This window comes from Molossus molossus, unplaced genomic scaffold (genome assembly GCF_014108415.1).
Source record: "Molossus molossus isolate mMolMol1 unplaced genomic scaffold, mMolMol1.p scaffold_m16_p_9, whole genome shotgun sequence".
NCBI lineage: Eukaryota > Metazoa > Chordata > Mammalia > Chiroptera > Molossidae > Molossus > Molossus molossus.
The window spans coordinates 69480569-69505101 of NW_023425403.1; positions in this window are offsets into that span (position 1 = coordinate 69480569).

A 24533-nucleotide genomic window follows, 5' to 3' on the forward strand; every position below is an offset into this window, starting at 1 on the left:
TACAAATTCTATTAGAATACATTACTAAAAATAGCATTACTAAAAGTAGTCCTCAACTATATTATTGACTTGCAAAAAACTTCCTTCATTAGAAGACTATACCTGGCAATACCTAGCTCCACCGATGGGGTTTAATAGTTCATAAATTAGCAATTGTCACTGCTTTGACCTATATCATTTATTTTCATTGCATTAAAAATTCTTGGCGTGTTGATTTAGGTCATTAAACATTTATGCACTTAACCTCAACACTAAAATCCATGATTCTTTGGCAGTCCCTCAACAGGCTACATAGTGCTTAATATTTTTGTCCTCATAAATTGGAATATAATTCAGTAATATAAATTACTTATTTAAAATTGATCTGACTCTGGAAGCTAACAAATTAGGCACCTCATTTAAATGAGTTACTGCCTAATATGTCAGAAGATTTCATTCATTTTCATGGTCTAATTGCATCAATCTGTTGCATCTAATAATTTTTAAAGTCAGCTTTCTATAAATTACAATATATGGAGAAAAAAATGGCATCAATCAAATTATCAAGAGACCTGGTTTTATAAACTGGTGTGCCAGAATTATGTCACAGCCATTTTACTTAATATGTAATTAATAATCTATTTTAAGCTTGCCAATTTAAATTTATTTTAAAGGTTTTAAAGGTTCAGCAACAAAGAGGAACGCCGTATTAAGATGACCTGGACCTCACACTGCACCTTGTGCAATATTTTTAATTTTGATCTTCACCACAGACCAATAATTAAGATTAAAAAATATCATGATATTAAAATAAATGAAATAAAATATAAACAATATCCCTTGACAGTTTTAAATGTGTTTGCCAGCCTCTGTTTGAAAACTTCTCTTTACTGCTCTGTAAAGTTCTTCATTCTGCATGGGTGTGTGCAATGTTTCTTTCTTTGTCAGTCAGAGCTACATTTGCCTAGGTTCCATTGTTGCAAATTGCAGAAGCAGGCTGCTAGAATGAATGTTGGCCATTGAGCAGGAACCCTTAAAGGTGTATTTTTGGAAGAATCAGTTCAAGTTATCCTGGAACCTGCTTCTCTCCTTGTCATTTCCAACACATTATTATTTGACCTCTTTCTCCTTTTCTTATTTGGCTCCTCATTTATTATTAATAAATTATTTTCTTAATTAATTAATTATTTTAATTAATTATTTATTAATTATTATTTTAATTAATTATTAAGTTATTGAGAATAATAATTAATTATTTTATTAATTAATTATTTTTCTTTTTTCCCTCAACAGCTAGATCATAAGCTGCTTGTTGGAAAGTGTAACTTTCTATATCTAAGCGCACTGCATAATATCTAGACATAATAAGTACTCAGAAATAGCTTTTGCATTAAAAAACATACTTTCATGTATATATGTCTTCATTTCTTTTTTCAATTCGAGCTTACAGGTGCCAGATAAAATATCTGACTTATTAATCAATATTTTCCCACTTTTTTCATGGTCTATGACTTCAGCTTCATTCTGGGGATATTCTATGGACTTAGAATCTTCTGTAACCCTAGGTTTTCTACCCTCCCTGTGAAAATGAGTAAAGTAGATTGCTACTACTGTTGCTTATCATGCCAAGGTGTGAGGTTGTCAGTGTCCAGATAGCAATTGTTATTTGGATGGGTAGATGGAATAACCATATGGTGAATATTAAGATGAAGTTGAGTTTGGGGTAAAGCAATACGTGAGACCAAGAACACAGTGGGGCATTAAATGAAAATCAATGTTTACTGAGAATAGTATGTCATGGCAATTGTGGGTATGTTTATTTTTTTCACTCTTTTTGGAATTAGATGGCAGCAAAATAAACTGCAGAGCAGCAAATTTGGATGAGAGGAATGCAGTGTGGAACAACTTGTTGTTTAAAGATGGGCAAGAGCAACAAACGGTGGGGAGGCTATACTTCACTGTGGACACAGTAGTTATGCTGCACTTTAGCAACGACAAAATGTTATTTCTTCGAGAAAGTGGATAGTTTTATATCAGTAAGGCATAACTTTTATTCCCAACACCATTCTCCTTGTATCCCTCAGACCCTAATTGAATTTACATTTTCCTCCATAAGGAATATGACCGATTAACCAGGAGCACTCACTGCCTTCAGGGATTTCAAGGGGGGACATGGGGACATAAAGGCCAAACCCACATAGCACTGCAGTGTCCAAAGTGGTGCAATTGAGAGAAACAGTGTTTTTACTGAAAATTTCCTTCCTTCCTTCCTTCCTTCCTTCCTTCCTTCCTTCCTTCCTTCCTTCCTTCCTTCCTTCCTTCCTTCCTTTTTTCCTTCCTTCCCTCCTTCCTTCCTTCCCCCTCCCTTTCTCCTTCCTCCCTTCCTTCCTTCCTTCCTTCCTTCCTTCCTTCCTTCCTTCCTTCCTTCCTTCCTTCCTTCCTTCCTCTTTCCTTCCTTCCCCCTCCCTTTCTCCTTCTTCCCTTCCTCCCTTCCTCTCTCTTTCTTTGTTTCTTTCTTTGTTTCTTTCTCCCTCCCTCCCTCCCTCCCTCCCTCCCTCCCTCCCTCCCTCCCTCCCTCCCTTCCTTCCTTCCTTCCTTCCTTCCTTCCTTCCTTCCTTCCTTCCTTCCTTCCTTCCGTCCTGCCTTCTTTGGCTAGACATCACTCCTGAAGTCTTTCCTAATCCATTTGAAATAATTTATTTTTACTTGATTTTGTTTACTCAATAATAAGTCATTTGAGCAATTCTCTTTGCCTGGAGTGGAAGAGAACATAACTCACTGAGAAAAGATATAACCCCCACCAAGCCCAGTTTTCGGAGGAAAACCAAAAATCTGTCCTTGAACTCCCTATACAAAGAGAGTCAATCTTAGGTTCACAACTTGAACCTGAGAGCATTTTTCTAGACTTGTTGGAAGGAGCCATCCTCCCTAGCCTTTCAGTCCTAACTATTACTTAGAAATACCTTGTGAACAAATGTTCTCTTACATGTGCAGAAGGAGGTACCTGAAACCAGACACCGACTGCCTAACACAGGACATAGAATTTGAAACATAATATGTGCACAAAAGTGACATACACCTGAAAGAAGATTTCAATTGTGGTAGGCAAATTTCTGAGGATAACTTCCCTAAGATTCCCACACTTGGGTAATTCAATGACATGTAAATCTTTCTACTGCTGGGACCAAACTTTGCACAGAGAAATAAGGTTATTGATTAGATCATCTGACCTTAAAGTGGGAGATTATCCTGAGTTCCAGGAATCTTATCACAAGGATACTATCTGGAAAGTCTGAACACATGCCTGACACTTAGCCTGTATTCAACAACAATCTCTTTTATCTAATTCCCCTTATCTTTTTTTTTTAAATACTTGAAAATATTAATACATACTGAAATTCTTTCTTTATTTCCTTGCATTGTCCTGACACTTTTCTATACTTCGGAACATTTTTTTTTCCCTTCACTATCTTCTATTCTTTACACCCCTCTCTGTTTAAAATTATGTTTTCTAATTTACTTCTTATTTTTGCCCCTCTATCTCAAATACGTTTCCTTGGTTTCAGGCAATTCCATGTCTTTATTACCTCTTCTAGGTACATACGTTCTTTGCACATTACTAAAGTAAGCCAAATGAAATTGACATGTCTTAAATTCTACTGTTAATTGTAAACACACATTTCATCTGCTTGTTCTCCATTTTCCCCTAGATTTTCCAGCAACATCATAATTCAGCATGTTCCAAGCCCCTTCCCCCAGACAATCAGTTCTTTCTCATTACTTTCCAATATTTACACATGGAATTGTCTCTGAAGAAAAACAACTATATTCCTTTGAATGATCTCTGATGCTTTAAAAGTTTCTATCAATCATTTTTTAAATCCATGTGCCATCTACCTCTACTATATCTCTCATATATAATTCTTCTTTTCTATTCTGATTATTCTCCTATAAAGTTTACTGCAGACACTCTAAATATCTTCATAATCCTTTAAATCATCTCATATAATGTTTTAGTTAACTGAACAGATCACTGCTTTTGTCACTCACTTGGTCCAAATCTTTCCCCGTTGCATACAAATTCTCCCTTCCCTTTTTTAAAATTTTTCTTCCCTCCTGTATCCTATATAATCATCCAGGTAAACCAATTCTGTGGTTTCCTGCCATTAGATTTTTCCTAATGTCATACTCTCCACTAGGAATTCCAACTCCATACCATTAGCACCTGGCCACATTTTACTTTTCTCTACAAACTTCCCTTTTAATTTCAAGGCTAAATACTGGGATAAATGATGTTATCATAAAAGAAATCATGCATATTCTTTAATGACACTTATTTTACTTTGCATTGAACTTTCTCATGTTTATACCTCATATTCTCCTACCAGGTTGTTGGCATTTTCATAAAGTAATTATATATTTTCATACGTTACCCCCAGCACATACCTTACTCCAAGTAAGTATTTAAAACATGTTAACCTATTTAATTTGTTGAATTGCAAAAAGAATTAAGTAGAAAAAAAAACTGCTAAATTTACTGTAACAATAAAGAATATATTTACATTCATCTTTCAAAAGTCTTTTCTTTCAATGACTGGGATAAGCCTCCTATTCATAGAGTATCCCACAATTTCAGAAGCACCACAGAAGGACATGTCCATTGACATATTTTGACTTCCTGCAAAATAGAAGAGTAGTAAAAGGCTTATTCTTTTGACAATTATTTCTAAAGAATGACCACTTTTTTCTTGAACTGGTTCATGTGTACAATTCTAACACATCCTGACACTAAATGGAACTAAATGACAGAATAAACTAATATTAGAAAAAGACAGCATGTTTCTGTTGACCCACACACTGGAACTGGCTCACACGTAAAATGCAAGAGCTTAAATGCGCTTTCCACAGTATGAAATTTAGTTTGAGAATCACTTTATGGGAAATTTTTCTGTACGTTAATATAGAACATAAGAACAGTAGCACATACAAAATCAGCACAGCCCTAAACACAATAACTTTCCCATTTAGACAGTCTTTTAAAGGTCTCATTAGTTATCTTAATTCCTCACATGCCAATTTTATTTGGTTTTCATTAGTTTTGTAGTGTATACATTATTTAGGAATTCTCAGAATGTATGATGCTCAGGTTTCACCCGAGGGTCTAGTGAATATTCAGACTCCAACTCAGCAGATCTGAGATTGTGAATTTTTAATAAGCTCTCATTTAATGCCAATGCTGCTGAAATAAGGACTGAACTTCAAGAAGAACCTACACAGTTAGAGAAATAAAATGTTAATTAGTTTACAAAAAACACACAAAGAAAAAAATTCCTTAAATCAATATCTTGAGGTAAGATGAAATTGGATACAATTTGAAGGGATAGCCAGAAAATTAATATTTCATATTTTAGGATAATATAAATGTCTCTATTTGGAAACAAAGTACACTCTACTTTATTGAGTGCTTCTTAACCCTAAGTATACATTATCATTATGTGGTGAACTTTGAAAAAAACAACATGCACTTTTGCTATGTGCACGATAAGTAACAGGGACTAGATGTAACCTGTCATCTTCAACAACCGGAAATTGGACAAAAATATATGAAATAATATATTTTAATCATTGCACAAGAGATGCACAGTACTATGAACCCTGAGAAATGGAAGACAAATGAAGGAAACCTTATGAATGATCTATATACCTATATCTATATCTATTTTGGGGGGGGGGTCAGGAAGCACATTCTGATCTCTGGAATGCAGATGAGTGTATCAAGTAATGTTTGTGGACTTGCTGAGTTGAGGGCAAGAGATTGGTATTCAAAATCTAGGTGGACGGAACTTATGTGCAAGAGTTCTTGACATGAGAGAAGCATGCACAAAAAGAGCTCTATAAATTGGATTGGGGGGACTAATTATTGTTAGTGAGTGAAAGAAAATATAAAAAAGAGAAAACTAAGTAAGTACCAAGAAGTACATTATTCAAAGATAAACAGAAGATTGAATAACTCTTAATGTTTGAAGGAGAGAGAGAGTAAATGGGAAAGCAGTATAACTTAGCTAAATCCTCAAATTTCACATAGAGTCACTAGATCATCATTAATGTTAAAGAAATACAGATAAAGCTGGCATGCAAGTTGTATTTATTTAATAGCTTCATGAGAGCATATACATGTGAATCTCTGCCACTAGAAACAACCAAAAAGGAAAAGAAAGGAATGCTTAATAGATAACTTGTCTCACTTGAAGATATATTTGATTCAAGTTGGATCTTTCCTTATTTACCTTATAATAGATAGAGAAGCTTAGGAATGTTTATTTAAACAAATCTGTTATATTTTATGAAATATTATTAGTATAATAAATGTATTAAGCAAATTTCATTATCTAGCCACTGTAATAAGATGTTCTCTTTAAATTAAGTATAAATTGCTCTATAAAATTAGAGTGCAATATTGGAAATTCCTAACCCTGAGGGGTATTATGTATAAAATGAGGATAATATATCTCCTCTATATAGGGGATATAATAAGGATGGAGAATTATATTTGAGATGTTATGCTTTTCTAAGTGAAAGAAAGTGTTCTTATTTCTTTCTGCTTTTATCATCCATATGTTCGTAGAGTGGATCATACCACTTTTTTTTTTTTTTTTTATCCTCACCCGAGGACATTTTTCCATTTTTTGCTCAGGTAGAGTGGGAGGGTGAGAGAGGAACAGAAAGAGAGAGAAACATCGATGTGAAAGGGACACATCGAGTGGCTGCCACCCGCACAACCGACTAGGGCCGGGGACAAACTGCAACCGAGGTACGTGCCCTTAGCGGGAACGGAACCCAGGTCTCTCAGGACCGCAGGCCGAAGCTCTAACCGCTGAGCCAAACCGGCCAGGGTGGATCATACCACTTTTTATTCATGTGCCTTTCATCTATTTCACTTCAGTATTTCTCACATGTTAAATTGTCAGGAATATGAAAAAAAAATTGAAATAATCTTTGTGATCCAACACCTAAAGTGTAGTTAATATATATAAAAAAAAAAATTGAATGGATAAGTTGCAGTTTATATCACTTTAGATTTACATACCACTTGAAGCAATGCTATATAATGAGTAAACATTTTCTGATCTCTTTTACTAAAGGGAAATACATTGCCAATCAGCACTATGCTAAATAAACACTCATCTCACAAAAGTTTGATAAAATAAATGTTAATATTTCCCATGGTCAAAGAAAGAGGAGAAAAGGCAAATAAAAAAAATCATAGTTAAATAATAAAAAAAAATCTTTTTGTACATTTCCTTTCCACAAAACTTGTTTTTAACTTTTGATTACACAATGAAAAAAATTAATTTAATTTCTTTTTTTTTTTTTTTTTAAATCAGGATTTAGACCTTGCCGGTTTGGCGCAGCGGTTAGAGCCTCAGCCCGAGGATCAAAGAGCAGAAGGTTCAATTCCGGTCAAGGGCACTTACCTCGGTGGCCTTTCTGTTGCCAGCCCTGGTCAGGGTTGTGGAGGGTACCGGTCGACATGTTTCTCTCACATGGATGTTTCTCTCTCTCTCCCTCCCACTCCATCTAAAGATGAATAATAAAAAAAATATCCTTGGGTGAGGATTTTTTTTAAAATCGAGTTTTACACAAATTTATTTTATTACTGTACAATGTTATGACCTAATGAATACAAAATTTAAAAATAATTTAATCCGTTTTCAGAAATGTAATTCAAGCACTGTTTTTCTTCCATGAAGCATGTGGGTTTTCACAGTACTCGGCTCTGTTCTCCCACATGTCATGTTTGATTTCAGTTCTGGTTTCTTTTCCCTGACGGCTTTTATCAGTCCAGTGCTTGATACAGGTGATCAGCCCTGACATTTAAAGCAGAAGAGCTTACATACCATGAACTTGGCATTCAGAGTTACATTTTCCAGCTGTAAATCTGCAACCTTAGCATCTCTGTAAGCATTAAACCATTTATTTAGAAAATCATATCAGAAAGCCGCATTTATGTGTTTTAATGCAATCCTGTTTTGTAAGAGAATGAACTAACACACTAGGAATACATATTTTATTTAGAGAATTGTTTAAACACACACTTATTATGGTTCAACACAACAATATTTCTTTTCATTTATGTTAACACAATATTTACAAAGATATTTTTATTTTTTTCCAAGTCAATATAAAATCACAGTTACATGCATGTTTTAGATTTACTCAGTTCTTTAGAAGTATGCACATTTTGGGTAGTCATTCAAATATTCTCAATATTAAAGAAACCTGTTTTTGACAACATTTGATTATATTAAATGATATTACATAATTTAATGTACAATAGTAAATGCAGTTGCATTTGCTGTTTAAAAATTGCTTAAATGATCTAATTTTGGAGGAAGTATTACATCATGCTCAATAAATAAAATGAATTGCTAAAGATATTTAGTTTGTTAAGCAATCTATAATCATATCCATGCTCTATTGAGAAAATATAAAATGTAATGGAGTGGAAACAAAGGAAGGCTTTTTCCCATCTGCTACATATTTTTTCCTATACTGAATAAATGTAAGAGACCTGTCTAATGGAGTGCAGAATAAAGTAAAATGTGTGGCTATAGTCATTAGAATTACTAAATGCATTTTATTTTGAATTATTCAAATGAAATAAAAATGTATATTCAAAATCAAAACATGAATTATTTTTAAAATCATGCCTGCCATTTTTATCCTTCACTGAAGAAAATTAGAGTATTTTGCAGAGTTATGACAGGCAGTTTGAAAGACAGGACATTTTCTTCTGCTGACTAGTAATATATTTATTTTGTTCTTCGTGTTTCAGGAATTTGAAGCAGTACTTATATATATATATTAATTCAATTTCTTTATAGTAAATTAGATTCCCAACTTGATAATTTAATTAAATTAAAATTTTAGGGTTGAAATGTAGTAACAATTTGTCTGAATCAATAAGACAATATCACCCCAAATCCTCCTCCCTTGCCTAAGAAGCCCCAGGCAATAGAAAAAAAGAAAAGAAAAAAGAAAGCTCAGATGACTATTGTTATGAGGTGTCCTGTCTTGCTGCCTAGTGTGGTAGTGGTTCTCAAAGTGAGGTCCCTAAGCCAGCAGTATCAGATCCCCTGGAACCCCTTAGAAATACTCATTATTAGCTCCCAGGTCATTATGTTAAATTATGAGACCCATTGGCCTGGTGCATCTCAGCAGTTTCTTGTATTCCTTTGTAATCATTTCCCAAATTAGCTGTGAAAATCTCCCTATTATGTTTACAACAACCATACCTTATTTATCAGAACTTGGTTTGTCTTTCATGAGAAATGAAGACAAAAATACTTACTGGACTCAAAAAGTATTCTCTGTCCATTTGAAATATACGATTGTTGTAATTTATTTTCTCATACTTCAGAACACAAGTAAAGGCTAATGCCATATAAGTGTCGTAGTGAAAAAAACTTTTAAAAAAATGTATTTGTACCCGGGTTCAAACCCGGACACCTCCATTTACTACTGGCAGTCTGATCTTAAAGTTGTTCTTGTACTGTCCCCAACTATAGCGAGGGAATAATGACACCCAGGGGATTTTGTGTAGATGAAATGAAGACAGAGGAAATGAATAAATTAAATGAAGTACTTCTTGTAAAGTGCTTAGAACAATGTAGCTGCTCAACACCTATATTCCCTTCCTTATGTTTTTTTATCCATAATTTATTTTTTTTCTTGCAAATAATGGCTTAATGATTCTCAAAGTAAGGTTTCACAATATTTCTTTAAAAAGTAGTTTTATTCAGTAGCTCTGATAAGTATAAAGCATGCCCTTTGTTATCTTCCTCTGAATACAATGTAAGTACTTCCTAAAATGCTTTTATTTCATCCAGTTATATTTGTCCATGTGTATAATTCTGCCTAGTCTATTTTGTGTTTCTATGGAGGCATCAGGAACTTGAAAGTGGAAAGCATCATCAGCGTTTGTCCTTAGTGCCACATTACCTAGTAAGAAGCTTTGCAGACATGCACTAATTCACTGCAGAGTACCTAGCCTCTTCTGTGCACCAGTTTCTACCTAGGAAGAAAAAGAGGTTATTTAGGCATTTTCATAATTATCCTTCATTTGGTTCTGCATTAATACAATCGGTAAGTGCTAGCAAATTTTTGAATTTTAAATACTGATCCCTTTCATTCTGCTATTACAAAGTCTAATTTATTTTCTTACTTTGGTTTACATTCTAGTAAGTCAGGATGCTATTTACCCTGCACACTTTTATTTTCCAATATTCTACTAACTCCAAAAGTTGCCACTAAAACTTATTTATTGTCTACCACATATAATTGAAGATATTCTACAAGTTTCTGAAATTATCATTTATTTTATAAGTTCAATGAGTGTATAATCTAACTTGCCTTTTCTCTTTAGTTTCAGCTCTTTATAGTATGTGCCGCTGGCCTTCATACTGAAACAGTTTTTATTTCATATTTTCTAATAATGTCTATTTTATTTGCCCTATGACCATTTTTATGTCCTATCCGCACTCACTGTTTCAATCATCTTCTATATATATTAAAGCATAAATATACTGAATAAGTATGGAGGGCAGTAGAGAGAGAATAGCTGTTTGCTTGAATAGTATGGTCACAAATGTAATAAAATATCTAAAATTTCAGTACTGCTGTTCCTGTAAAAGTCATTCTTATGCCATGTTAATTTGGTTATTCATACTTATTCTTTTGCAATTTTTTTTTCTCTGTGTGTGTATAATCAAGAACAGCTACATTTAAATCACAAACCTATGACTTAATATGTATGTGACTTTGGGTAAATTTTCAAGCTCTCCATTCTTCTGTTTCATTATCAATAAAAGGTGAGTAATAATAATAGCACCTACTGTCTAGGAGTGTTCATGAAATTAAATGTATTAATAAATATACAGTCCATGGAAGACAGTGGTTACTATTGATATAATTACTAAGCATGATTTCTTTTTGAAAAATAGAACACTTGGGCATCACGATAAGGATAAAAGTGGTACAAAGACATAATTCTAGAATGTACAGCCTTATTCGGAAAATATGTCAAATACTTAAAGAAATCAAGAATTTAAGTGCCCTATGCTAAGTTACACATAGTTAAGACCATTGGAATGTAATGCAAGTATATACTTAAGTTGTAGTTGGAAAAAACACAAAATTTATTTATAATAGTCTTGTGTTAACTTTGCCAGTTATCAGATGACTAAACTCTAACTAGTTACATCAACTACCCAAAAGTTAGCTTTCTCATTATAAGTAGAGAGAATAACTACACGAGTTCCCCCTTATCTGCAATTTCACTTTCTGTGGTTTTCATTCATTTCAAAACGAAGAAAATTGAGTATAGTACAATGACATTTTGAGAGAAAATGATCACATTCACTTAACTTTATCACAGTGTATCATTATAACTGTTCTATTGTATTACTGGTTATTGCTGTTAAAATCTTACTATGCCTATTTTATAAACTAAGCTTCATCATAGGTATGTATATATAGAAAAAATTTAGTATACATTGAGTTTGGTACTATCCACGGTTTTGTGCATCCACTGGAGGGTCTTGAATGTATCCTCCGCAAAGAAGGGGGGACTACTGTATTACTGTTATGGTTGTTTTGAGAATTAAATATAATCTATATATAAAGTACTGAGCATGCCAAGTGATGGGAACACTTTTAGTAGATAGTTTTATTGTTTATAAGTTGAATATCTATTAAGAACCCAAAAACAGGATGTGAATTTGTAGAACACAAATGGAGTTTTTTATATTATCCTAGAGCACAAAAAGAATTGAATGAATCACCTAGTTCCAGATGTATCAAAATTTGGACAAAATACTAGGACTTCAACTGTCAAAACAAAATAATAAAATCATCATTATTGTTAGATACTCTCATAATAAATTCACTGTTTAATAAAAACCAAGTTTAGAATCAACATATGTTTATTCTATTTTGAAATTAAAATATTGACTCAAATTCTTTAGTTACATTTATAGGTCACAAATATTATCTTCAAACACTGATGGAAAGTCTATTATAAGTTCTCAAATATGATTTATTACTAACAATAGTTAAGTACATATAGGTGGAAAAATCAGTAAATTACTGGTTATAACACAGCACATTGACTTCTTGAATGTATTTATTAACTGTCAGGACTAACATTTTTTTTCTGTTTTATTTGTCTCTAATTTATGATAAATCGCGTATAAAAATTCTTCAAGATCCAGTTATGTTTATTTTAAGTAAAGACTCATTGATATTGTGCTTCTCTTTATAGACAAATTTATGTGAATAGATAAGGCTAGAGATTTTATGAAGTGCTAAAAAGGAAAGGAATGAATTTATAGAGAATGAATAATTTAATCTCTTTAGAGAAGTGCTTAAAATTCATTTTACCCTAATTCGTTTCTGATTATTTACCTACACATATTCATAGTCAATTGCTTTCTTAAATCAGTTTAATTATGTATTTTACATTCTTTTAGTTCTTGAATGAATTTGTAACATTACCTGTCAAATCATAAATTTGCTTCCTTTCATTATATTAAACTATGTAAAAGAACCCAAATTGCTCAATAAATATTAATTCCCCATTCCACTAACTTTTCAATCCATTCTCTTTTATGTTACATATGTATGTCTCTTCTTGCCTGCTGCAGTTATCATCCAGAATAAAATTAATGGAACCTCAGATACCAAATAATTGTATAATTAATTGTATAAGTGTAGAGACATTTATTAGTGGTAACTAAAATGCAATCAAAATGATCATCAAAAGTAATTTTAGAGATTTTGAAGAAGCTATTTAGGAAATGTTTCAGCCAGAGATGCTTTGGTAATATAGATTTTTTTAAAAATGCCTCCTCTGAATGCATTCCGTTTACTTAGAAAAATCAGAAAACAGGCTGATCTGGATGTGCACGGCTCCAAGTCTAGGAAAAGCTCTTGGGGAAGGGAAGTGGGCTTGAGCTCAGTCACACAGGATCTGTGAATGACGGGCCTCCCTATAAAGCACAAACTGCAGCCCGGCTGGTATGGTTCAGTGGACTGAGCATCATCCCATGGACTGAGAGATCCTGGTTCAATTCCCAGTCAGGGCCCACACCCAGGTTTTGGGCTCAATCCCCAGTGGGGGACATGCAGGAGGCGGCCAATTGATGTTTCTTTCTCCCATTAATGTTTCTTTCTCTCTAAAAACAAATAAACAAATGGGGGGGGGACATCTGTAACAAAAATTAATAAAAACAATTAAAAAAATAAAAACAAACAAAAAAACACAATCTGCATGATCATGGAGGCCTTGGTCTCAGCGTCTCCCAACCCTCACCCCAGGAAGAATGCTTGTTGAATTTGTGGGTTTACAAAGAGACCAGAGTGTCTTAAATGTAAAGGAGCAAGGGAGGCCAAAGAAATAAGTTACTAGCTCACAGAACTTCTTAAGATATGACAAGAGCTTCCGAATTTATTTTGAGTGAGATTCAAACGTATTAGACAGTTTTGAGTAGAGAAGTGTCATCATCTGGCACTATTTTAGTAAAATCATTCTGTTACATGGAAAACACGTTAAGGGCAAACCACAAGCAAAAGTACCCATTAGGAAAATGGATTCAAGAATCAGATTAAAGATGAGCATAGAAGGACCTGGTAGAACAATTAAGTTATTAATAGTGACTGGTTTTGGAATAAATTAAAAGAAGAGTCAGAGGGAATATTTTGAGGAATGGATGTTGAGTAAAGAAATTCAAGAATAATTACAAGTGGTTGGCCCAGGACAGAAAGATAGACTTGCCATGTGCAGAGAAGAGTGGAGAGAGAGAGAGAGAGAGATGCTAAATAAGCTGTGGGTGTTGGGTAGAAAGTAATGGTTCAAAAGTGTTACATATTCTGGCCCTGGCTGGTTTGGCTCAGCGACTAGAGCATCAGCCTGCGGTCCGGAGAGACAGGGTTTGGTTCCCCCTGAGGGCACGTACCTCGGTTGCAGTTTGTCCCTGGCCCGGGCTGGTCATGAAGGTGGCAGCCCCTCAATGTGTCCCTTTCACGTCGATGTTTCTCTCTCTCCCTCCCACTCTATCTGAATAAAAAATGGAAAAATGTCCTCCAGTGAGGATTAAAAAAAAAAAAAAGTGCTACGTATTCTGTATAAGATGCCTTTTTTTTCATTCAAATATAGATGTTGAATTTTCAGGGCTACATAAGCCTTGAGTCATGAGGTAGAAGCTGATTCTTGGGCTTTATTATTATACACTATAGTTAAACATAATTGCTATTCTTCTCTATTATTTAATGGGGTTACCAGTTAGAATACAACATTTGAGGGCTAAAGAGTTCTCAAATTCAAACATGAAAGTTATTGTGTACGTTTAGACAGCTTGGGAGTTCTCAGATGAATGACAAATTACTGGGATAGGAACCAAATAATTCCTTCCCTTAATGTGAGAAACAGGCTAAAGTAGGTTCTTCCTAATTGCGACAGACTTAAAAATAAAACCAACCCATTATACCAAGTTTTTTCATATCTGTATGAACTCTGAAGGTAGAAAATATGCATACTAATGAATTACAAATAAGTTAATGGAAAATTCTGTTTGTTCCACACCTGTGTATGTCTACTATTATAAATAAAATATGGTGATGTATACACTTAGCAGAATGATTATTTATGTCCTGAAGCTAACACATTTTAGTGTTGTTAGTAACAAACAGAGAAGAATCACAACTTCATTTCTCTTGCAAATGCCTCCTTTCTAGTGTCAGGAGAATTAAGTGTCTTATACATAAAAATATGTTTATATTTCTCCCTTTAGAAACACTTTCATGTTTGTGTAGATGTATGTAAACTGCTTTCTAAATTCCAAGTTGATAAGTGTAATTTTCTAAAATAATTTACAGTATTTACCTTATAATTTCTGTATTCAATAAATCTAAAAATATGATCTGGAGCTAGCTTATACCAATAATTCCTTTTTTACCTCATTAATATTCACAAATTCACTAAGGTCTATATTTTTTCATCTATATACAGCTAATGTTACTTTTATAATCAGATTAACATAGTCAAGCTTCTACTTTCAAATTTTATGGGGTGTAATGGTTACCTCTAGATGATGCTCATTAAATTTTCCAAACACACAAAAATGCTGTTAAATTATATTTAATGAATGTTTTGCTTAGTTCCTTATAAAAGTGTCATAGAAGTTTTATTTGTGCTTATCTCTGTTGTATATATTAGGAGTAGCATTTTAAAGTGAGGTAATTTTGCTTTGGATTGATTTGAACATTTCTGTCTAGCTGAAAAACACATTTGGTTAAGAATACATATTTGTCTGTGTAAAGTAAACAGTATTTTTAATGGTGTAATAATTTATTATTTATTTACAGATTATACTCATAAGTAGTGTATCTTTGACTAAACTCTTAAGTATTACTTTAGAAGATGCATGATAGATCACATTTTAGACTTTATGCATTACACTCATGGCCACAATTCAGACCTGTAGATGCTTGTAAAATATTTTAAATTGTAATTTTTAGCTCAAGTTTTATCATAGTAATATATGAGTGCTTATGATATAAACTCATTTCTGTATAGTTATTTAATTCTATCATGGATGTTTAATCAAAATTTGCATTCCTATTTAATCAAATTTAGATATAAACATAGTGTGGGGGTTAACTATATGCGTTTAAGCCAGATTTATGAATCATATTATTCTGTAGAAAGAACAAATTTGTTCTTTATAAGGGAACCTAATTGGGTAAAAAAATTAAAGTTAAGAGAAAGAATAAATGAAGAAAAATGTATCTTCACTTATATTTAGATATCCTAGACATCTCCTCTCTTCTCAGTTATGATTGAAGCTCAAATAAATAAAATCAACATTTTGAGAGAGAAAACAACCTGCTATTATCTGAATAGCTTTACTTTTCATATGCAAAATAGTCAATTGAGTAAATATATGAGATGACAGCTAAATGTGTGATTAATTTTTTCCCATGAGGAGTAAAGTTATTTGAGTTCATATTTTTGTTGTCAATTAATTTTATAATTACTAGATATGAAGGTTTCAATGTTAAAATGGTATATTATTTAAATATTTTCTAACAACTTTAAATTGAATATTTACAATATAACTGTTTTATGTTTGTATAGTACAAATGTATATGTGTGCTTGTTTATATATATGCTTACAAATGTATAAACAAAAGTATATCCATTGTTGTTTTTTGCATTTCTTTACTCCTGGGTTGAAATAGTTTTGTATATCTATTGGCTATTAGAAACCCCTCATAGAAATGCATTGCTTAGGGAGCCCTACTGTACACTAAGGCCATAAAATGTTCTATATTTCAATTTAATAACTTTAAATTTTTTCCTGAAAGTTCTTCAAACTGTTACAAATTTATTGACATAAAATAATTTATAGTACTGCATTATTGTACTTTAAACATATTTAGTATCTTTCATTTGTATTGTTAATAGGGTTTTGTTCCCCTATTTTTGCAATACAAAAGAGAACTATAGCCCTATAGCCCGGGCCAGGTAGTTCAGTTGGTTAGAGCGTCATCCCTTATGCTAAAGTTTCAGGTTCGATCCTCAGTCAGGGCACATACAAGAATCAACCGATGGATGCATAAGTAAGTGGAGCAACAACTCTCTCTCTCTCTCTCAAAACAATAAATACGTTAAAAAAAAAAAAGAACTATGTAGACTGATTTTCTACTTCAGTCATATGGATATCATAATAAACTCCCTCTTGCAGATATCTCTGAAGGTGAAATCAATCTGGTTATTGTTTTATCCATGCAGCTCATTACAATCTATACCTTGTTTCTAGCAGTTTATTGCTGCCACCAGAATCCTACTCTTCGGTAGCGTTACTAGTATTTACACCAGGTTGCTTTTTCATGGTAGCATCTCTCATTGCCAGCTATCACTGAAATGTTTAAGGATTTACGTATTCCCTCATCAATGCGTTTGCATACGGTGGTAAAGAGAGTGTCTTCACGCCTTCCTGGTATCAAAGGCGTGGCAAAGTGAGTCATACCTCATACCTTCGCTTCAACACCTCTATTTTCTAAAGTCTATGGATTCATGTTTCTGCATTAGGCAAGTTCTGGCATTTCATCTTGCTTGATATGTCACCTTTAATCCCAATTTCCAGTGAACCAATCAAGTACACTGCAAGATGCCCTCACAGATACTTAAGCCAGAACACAGAACCCTGATACTCTGGTGAGTACCAGTGCATCTGATCTAACATATGGAGACATTTTCTAACTTGGGCCCTAATGATTTCTCCAATGGGTTTTAGATACCATTGCAATGAGTGGCTAAATGCTTATTAGTAGTAGTATGGGCAGTATGTCCTCTGTTGTTCAGTTCTCTATTGAAATTTCTTCCCTTTGAATGATGATTGTGAATAGGTTGTTGAAATTAGTGACGTTGTAAAGCTGAGAGAAATGATGATGAGCTAAACCATTTCTCTGGCTGTTAGTACTAACAAGCAATATGCTCTGATGTTGGCATCCTCTTCAGCTTGCAGCTCACAGCTGTTTCTGGATCCTCACTATCCCTAATTTCTTGGTTTCAGTTTTGCGGTTATGGCATGGTTCTACACTTGGATCCAGATTCTGCACTGGGTGCTTCAGTTTTCAACCTTTTAAAAAATATATATATTTTGTCCTCCAGGATTCAACCTCTGGTTGCCCAGTGTTTCTTAGGTACCCCATCTCGTTGTTCTTCTGCCCTGATTGATGGCAGAAAGGTGTCGGTTAGAGGTTTATGTGGCTACGCACTTCTGAAGTCCAATCTCACTCAGAAACAGTTCCTCCCAGCAGGATGAGTTTGTCAGGCGTCTCTCTGTTAACCTCTTGTTGTCAAACCTACAGATCAGCAGACTGGCTGGATTCTGGTTCTAAAATAGCAACTTGATTAGTCTCCCTATGCTTATCAAGCCAGAAACAATCTTTAGATTGGGTTTACTACCTAGGGAGGCAAAGTCATAAATTCCTTAACCCAGTAACATCTTAATAAATGCCAATGTTTTCAAAGAGTACTGATCAATATGGCCAACCATTAGGTATAAACTAAATAACAAACAATCCTTTAAAAATAGTTTTAATGTATTTTAAAAAGCATTAAAAAGTTTCCTCTGTCCCAGCATTTCAGAAATACACCTATTATACAGACCAAATACATTGAAATTGTATTATTTTATTTTTTATTTTTTGAAATTGTATTATTTTAAGAAAAAAATAGAAATAAGTTAGTGTCTTTAAATTGCAAGAAAGCACAATCCGTAGTAATCATAAGCTAACTACAGATGTTTCTTTATCTGGTGCAGTTTTTCTGAGCATGTTTAGGTCTTGAGTTATTCCTTTCTAAATGTGGAGAAGGCAGGAAGCATCCAGATACTATATTAATAAGAGGCTCTTGTTGATGTTTATTAAGGCCTTAAATTTGAATAATGACTATGGGAGTGGTTAGGGCTCTTTGGATATGTTTCCTCTTGATCCAGAGACCTATAAACTAAAAAAGACAAGTTATGTGTCCCCACACCCAAATACAGTAGTGAGTTAATAATAGAGTAATCTGTTTACAAAACTTTGCAGCAATTACAACAGACGCAATTGCAATGACACATGAAATTCTATGGTGTATGTTTGTATACGGTTCTCATAAAGGGAAAGAATACAGTAGCAGTAGAAAGGCAGATCAGGCAGACAGAAAGGTCCCAGTGCACCAACCCAGCTCCTAGAGCTGGGGATGTGCTTTGTCTTCAGATAATGAATGCCAGTATACACCTGAGATACATTAGTCATGGGAGCCAAGGTTCAAATGCACTGAAGAATTTTTATATAACCTACTTGTAAGAGACCTAAAATCCAGCACTATAACCAACCAAACCAGGTGTTAATGGTACATTATCAATAATGACGTCGACAAGCCATGCCTCTAAGATAAAGACTTTTCAGACTTCAAACAGCACCTTATAATAAGGCATTCTCTAGGAGATCTCATCCCTATCTTGGCCAAAGGCAAGCACCAAAGTTTTCCATGCATTTCTGGATATCACTATAGAGCTACCATAGACGAAATGCATGTCAACTCTGTGCTCTTGGATTCAAAAACGATAGTGGGTACATCGCAACCCCTGGTCCAGCAGAGTAAACGTTTCCAAGTCCTCTCTGAGAAAGGAAACGTGACCTTGATAGGTAGGTAGGGTATGGTTCTGCTTCCTGAGAGTTCTTACCCATTACATTGTTCTCTCTTAAAATGGGCTCAGTTCTCTCAAACCTTGGTCTGCTCTCTGAAACATCCTTTTCTCTTCCTTAAGAAATGGCCCACATTTGCCACAGTTAATGTACCTTTCTCAGCCTGTAGAAAGTTAGGAACCCAGAGGTCTTTAATAATTTGAGCAATTGCAACTTCTCTTACCTCAAGCTGGTGGCTTCTTGTTGATATAATCTTCATACATTTTTGGGGGAATGCATATGTATAAGAATGTTATCATTTCATGTAACAAAAGCCACATCCATAATTCTTTGCCAAACAGAATTTTCTCACTTTTAAGTGGCTTGTCAAGTTGTGCAGCACAATCCTAGTAAAATTCTTGGAGTCACTTTTGCCTAAGCTTTTTATTTTGTGTCCAGGGCCTCATCTCCTAAGTTGCCTTAAGCCTTTCAGAGTTTAAGGGCTATATAGTCACACTCTTGACTTGATCCTTGGCCTCAGTCACGTTGAGAACACTTTACTACCTGGGAAGACTGGTAATGGGAGACAGTTTTATTTTTCCAACCTAATCCTGTCTCCTGTATATTGTCTCTCAATTCTGCTTAAAAAACTGAAGGCTTCCTTCTTTATCTCATCTCCCCCTTGCAGCTATTTCTCATTCACATGTGGTTAAAAAAACCCAAACACTTATTTGCAACATTTGGTCTAGTGATCTTCTTGCCCAGATTCAAACATTCATTGGATTAACTTGTTATTTTCCAAGTTATCACACATGAGGGTTCAGTCATTTATATTTTCACTGCTGTGTAGCATGGGCAGGCAGAAAGTGGAAAAGCATGCAGAAAACTATTAGCAAAGGCTGATAGCAAGCCAATGGTTGAAAAAGCGGTGAAATTTGTACTTGTGGTAGAGGGTGAAGGCAAGGCCACATGCTAATCTTTTTTTTCAGCATCCCACTTCTAGGAACCAACCATCAACCTTCCCAAATCTGAGTAGCTTAAACCAATGGCCATTTATTAAGATCACAATCCTGCTGTTATTGCGTTACTGTGGTCAGGACTAGGGTCACTGATCTGAACTGACTTTTGTCTGCTAATGTTTGACAGACTAGCTGGAAGTGAATTGTACCACGTGATGCACTCACAGGTGAGGGTATTGGCTGGGAGGATGGTAACAGTTACCTTTATGCTCATCACCCAGAACAGTTCAAGCATCTTTACATGGTAAACGGATCCAAAAACAGCAGGAGAGGAACTTGCAAGATTTTGGAGGCCTAGGTTGGGAACATTCTTAAAGTTACTTTCCTTATATTCTAATGGTCAAAACAAGTCACAAGTCCAGTCAAAGATGTGGACTTAAACTCTAAGTCTTTATTTATGGGAGAGGAATGCAAACATCCTGTGGCCATTTTTTTAATCACATCACTGACCAGGGTCAAGTACAGGAACCTTACTCTTTGTCAACAGATATTTCTGAAATGGTCTTGGAACCTATAACCTACTTATACAAGCCTTTTTGTTCATTAGTAAAATCACAAAGTTTGTGTTAGAAATAATAACAATCCCCATTTACATTTGCAAAAATGTATAGAACTTCATTGTAAAGATGGCATCAGATTGACTAAAAATAAAACACATAATTTATCATCTATTGATATTTTAATCTATATGCTATAAATTGCTCACAGCGTGTTAAATATATTAGGTGAATTTTTTGTTAGTAACTTTACTTAACAAAGAACCCAGAGTAAACATCTTTGATTAATTAATGATTGTGAATGTGTGTGTTGGTAGTCATTCTTTTATAATTTATTCTGTACTGATTTGTGCTTGCTATAATCTTTGAAGTGAAATATAATGTGACAGTTCAGTCTGGGTAGTAATATCACAGAATGATATTATACCTGAGAGCAGTCTAATAGTTGTCTAATGAGCAAAAGATATGATTAAGAATATAAGTTCATTTTAACAACATATAAATAGTAATTGCATAGCACATAAGACAATGAAAATTCACTGGAACACAGTTGTGGTTCTATTATTACAAACATGAGTAAAATGTTTCTTCTCTTTCCTTATTCTCTTTCACAACATAAACCTCCCTTCTAAATATGACACCCTATGTTATATGACTCCCATTAAACTTCTTTATATTATGAAATTGCAACCATGCAGATATATGTGTTTGTAATATTTTCTAGTTTAGATGTATAAGAAATATCAAGATATCTAACATATATTTTAGTTTTGTCAGTTGTATATTGCTCTATGTGTTGAAACACTTTCATATACAAGAGAAACATCACTATGTCCGGCCACTGTGGCTCAGTGGTTGAGCATCAACCCATGCATCAAGAGGTCGCCAGTTTGATTCCTGGTCAGGGCACATGCCCAGGTTGTGGGCCCGATTCCCATGGGGGACATGCAAGAGGCGGCCAATTGATGTTCTCTCTCATCCATGTTTCTCTCTCTCTCCCTCTCCCTTCCTCTCTCTCTCTCTAATCAATAAATAAAGAAAAATGTTTAAAAATAGAAAAACATCTTTTTAGAATGAGAAAAATAAGATCATATAAGTAGACCAATATATTAATTTTTGAGGGCTGCTGTAACAAAGTCCCACCACTGGGAGGCTTAGAACAATAAAAATTTATTTTTTCAGAGTTCCAGAGACCGAAACCTGTTATCAAGGTGTTGACATGGCCTGGCTGGTGTGGCTCAGGGGTTGAGCATTGACCTCTGTACCAGGAGGATCTCTGTTCAGTTCCTGGTCTGGGCACATGCCTGAGTTGTGGGCTCAATCCCCAGGCGGGGCATGTAGGAGGCAGCCCATCGATGTTTCTATCTCTCTCTCCCTCTCTGAAATCAATAAAAACATATATATTTTTTTAAAAAAAGGATCTTTAAAAAAACCAAAATGGTGTTATTGGGGCCATACTCCCTCTGAAAGCATTAGGGAGGCTCTGTTTCAGGCTTCTTTCCGACTCAGGTAGTTCCTTGACGCGTGGTAGGGTTAACTCCAGCCTTCACACGCTGCTCGTACTGTGTGCACTTACCATCTCTCTAGGATCAAGCAATTTGATTTTACTCCCTTAAACCATTATATTAAGATTTACAATAATTTTTATAATAACCCTTTTCCATTTATTTTTGTAAGTGTATGTAATTGACATAAATAAATATTTGGTTTGTGTGTAGCAAAACAGAGGGACCGCACGTGCTAAAGAATTTTATTCTTATTTGTTAATACACCTATATTAAAAAGTGTACAAGTATAAATATAAAATATATAATCACCCTGTTGGTAAAGAATAAAATAAAATCGCATAAAGGTTAATTATAGTAAAAAAATGTGGAATTTAGAATAACTACATTTAAGACCCCTAAGACATTTAAAGCTACCAAAAATATATTGGTTTAATACAAGAAATCATTTTTGAAGTCCTAATGATTTGCAGAGATTAACATGATATTGATTTATCTCAATGATCAATAGTAGAAGCCTTGACATTGATGTATATATTACTCCCCTATATGATGCAACCCTCCTAAAGAAGAAGAAAAGACAAATTTGAGGGCAATGTGAGAAACTTTCTGGATTTTGCTCAGATGCAACTCTTGTTGCTCCTGGTATTAACTAGTATAAAAATGTCACAATGTTAATGAGCACTTTTGTGAAATATTTTTGCTGCTGCTCATTTTATCTTCTGTGACACTTGCAAGATGGGAAAACTGGCATCAATTCTCATCCTATAAAAATGACAAAATGAGAAATTTCTGTGAATATGTCCCTTGGATGTTGTTTAAAATCGAGAATGTGTTGATATCTTTAATTTGAATGTGTTGCTCTTCTAGAATAAAAATAGGAGAGTAAAATATGTTATGAACGTAAAGCAAAAACTAAGATAGTTACAGTTATTTGGATTTAGAAGCAGTCGATAGAGTTCACTGATTTTTCCTTGTACAGGTCATAAACCTCTCTCAGAAAAGCTATGAAATCTTGCTCCTGAAAAATCCACAGGTTTAGATTACAACACAACTTTGGAAAATTTTAGGAATATCATGGTCTCCTTCAAGGCAATCTGTAGACCTGTACTAATTATGGGAGATATATATATAAAACAAACAAACAAACCAAAGCTGAACCTATCAAATGCCTTAAGACGTCGGAAGAAGCTATACTACAAGAACTAAATTTTTGCAGATGATACTGTAGTTTTTAAACAATGTGCAAAACCTACCATGCCTACTTTAGTACGTGATTTTAAATACAGTATTTATTATTATTTTTTGTTATTTAATCATTTTTTGAAGAGAAATGTATAAAGGTAAGAAGATCTTAGAATTCTCCTTGGACACCCTTATTTACTTGCTGGAAATGTATTCTATGTAGTTGAAATGTAAATATGAAAATTCTAAATATAAAATAGATGCTCTTTTATTATCATTGCATTCATTAATCCTAGAGTAATGATTAGCCCAGCACAAAAGTATGTCCTTAACAAAGAAATATTAGAAAAAACGAATTAGTCTGTGCTGTTTCTAATTAGCAAATAAATTCCACTCAACAAGACTAAAAAAAATTGGAAAGAGAAAAAGAACATTAAAACTTTGCTAAAGAAAATATATAGCTGGCCCAGAGAAAACCAATACATTATTAGATTAAGATATTTTGATATCATTTGCCCACATTCAATTTTATCTGATTTGTGCTGAGTTCATCACACACACAAAAATTATACTACTTAATAAAACCAGTTATACACAAGTAGGCTTTGAATAATTTTTTGAAAGGTGCAACATTTCAGAAAGTGTTGCTATAAAGATTTTAAAGGTAATTTTCTTGACTTTCCTTATCTGTTTTAAGATCAGTAAATTAATCTTAAATATAATGATTATAAAGTATATTTTGCCTACTTAAATAATATAATAAATAGGATCTAAATATCAAAGTGTTGTTGAAAACATTCTTTGAATTGAATTGTCACGTACTAAAAATTAACTTATGCAGGCTCAGCAGCTGCTCTGAGCTAATTACCAGTGTCATTTCCATAATTATGCCTCAGATTCATTCCACAGAGCAACACTTACGATGCAAATAACATAATTTAGCATACCCACTTCAATAAACTAGGGTTGAAAATATGCACAAATAAATTTTAAGGTATATGTGTTCTTGGAACCAAAGTGTCACATACTGTTTGGGAGGTATACATTAATAACATCAAATGAGTTATTTCAACCAACCTTCAACTCATGACTTTGCATAAGCTCTTATT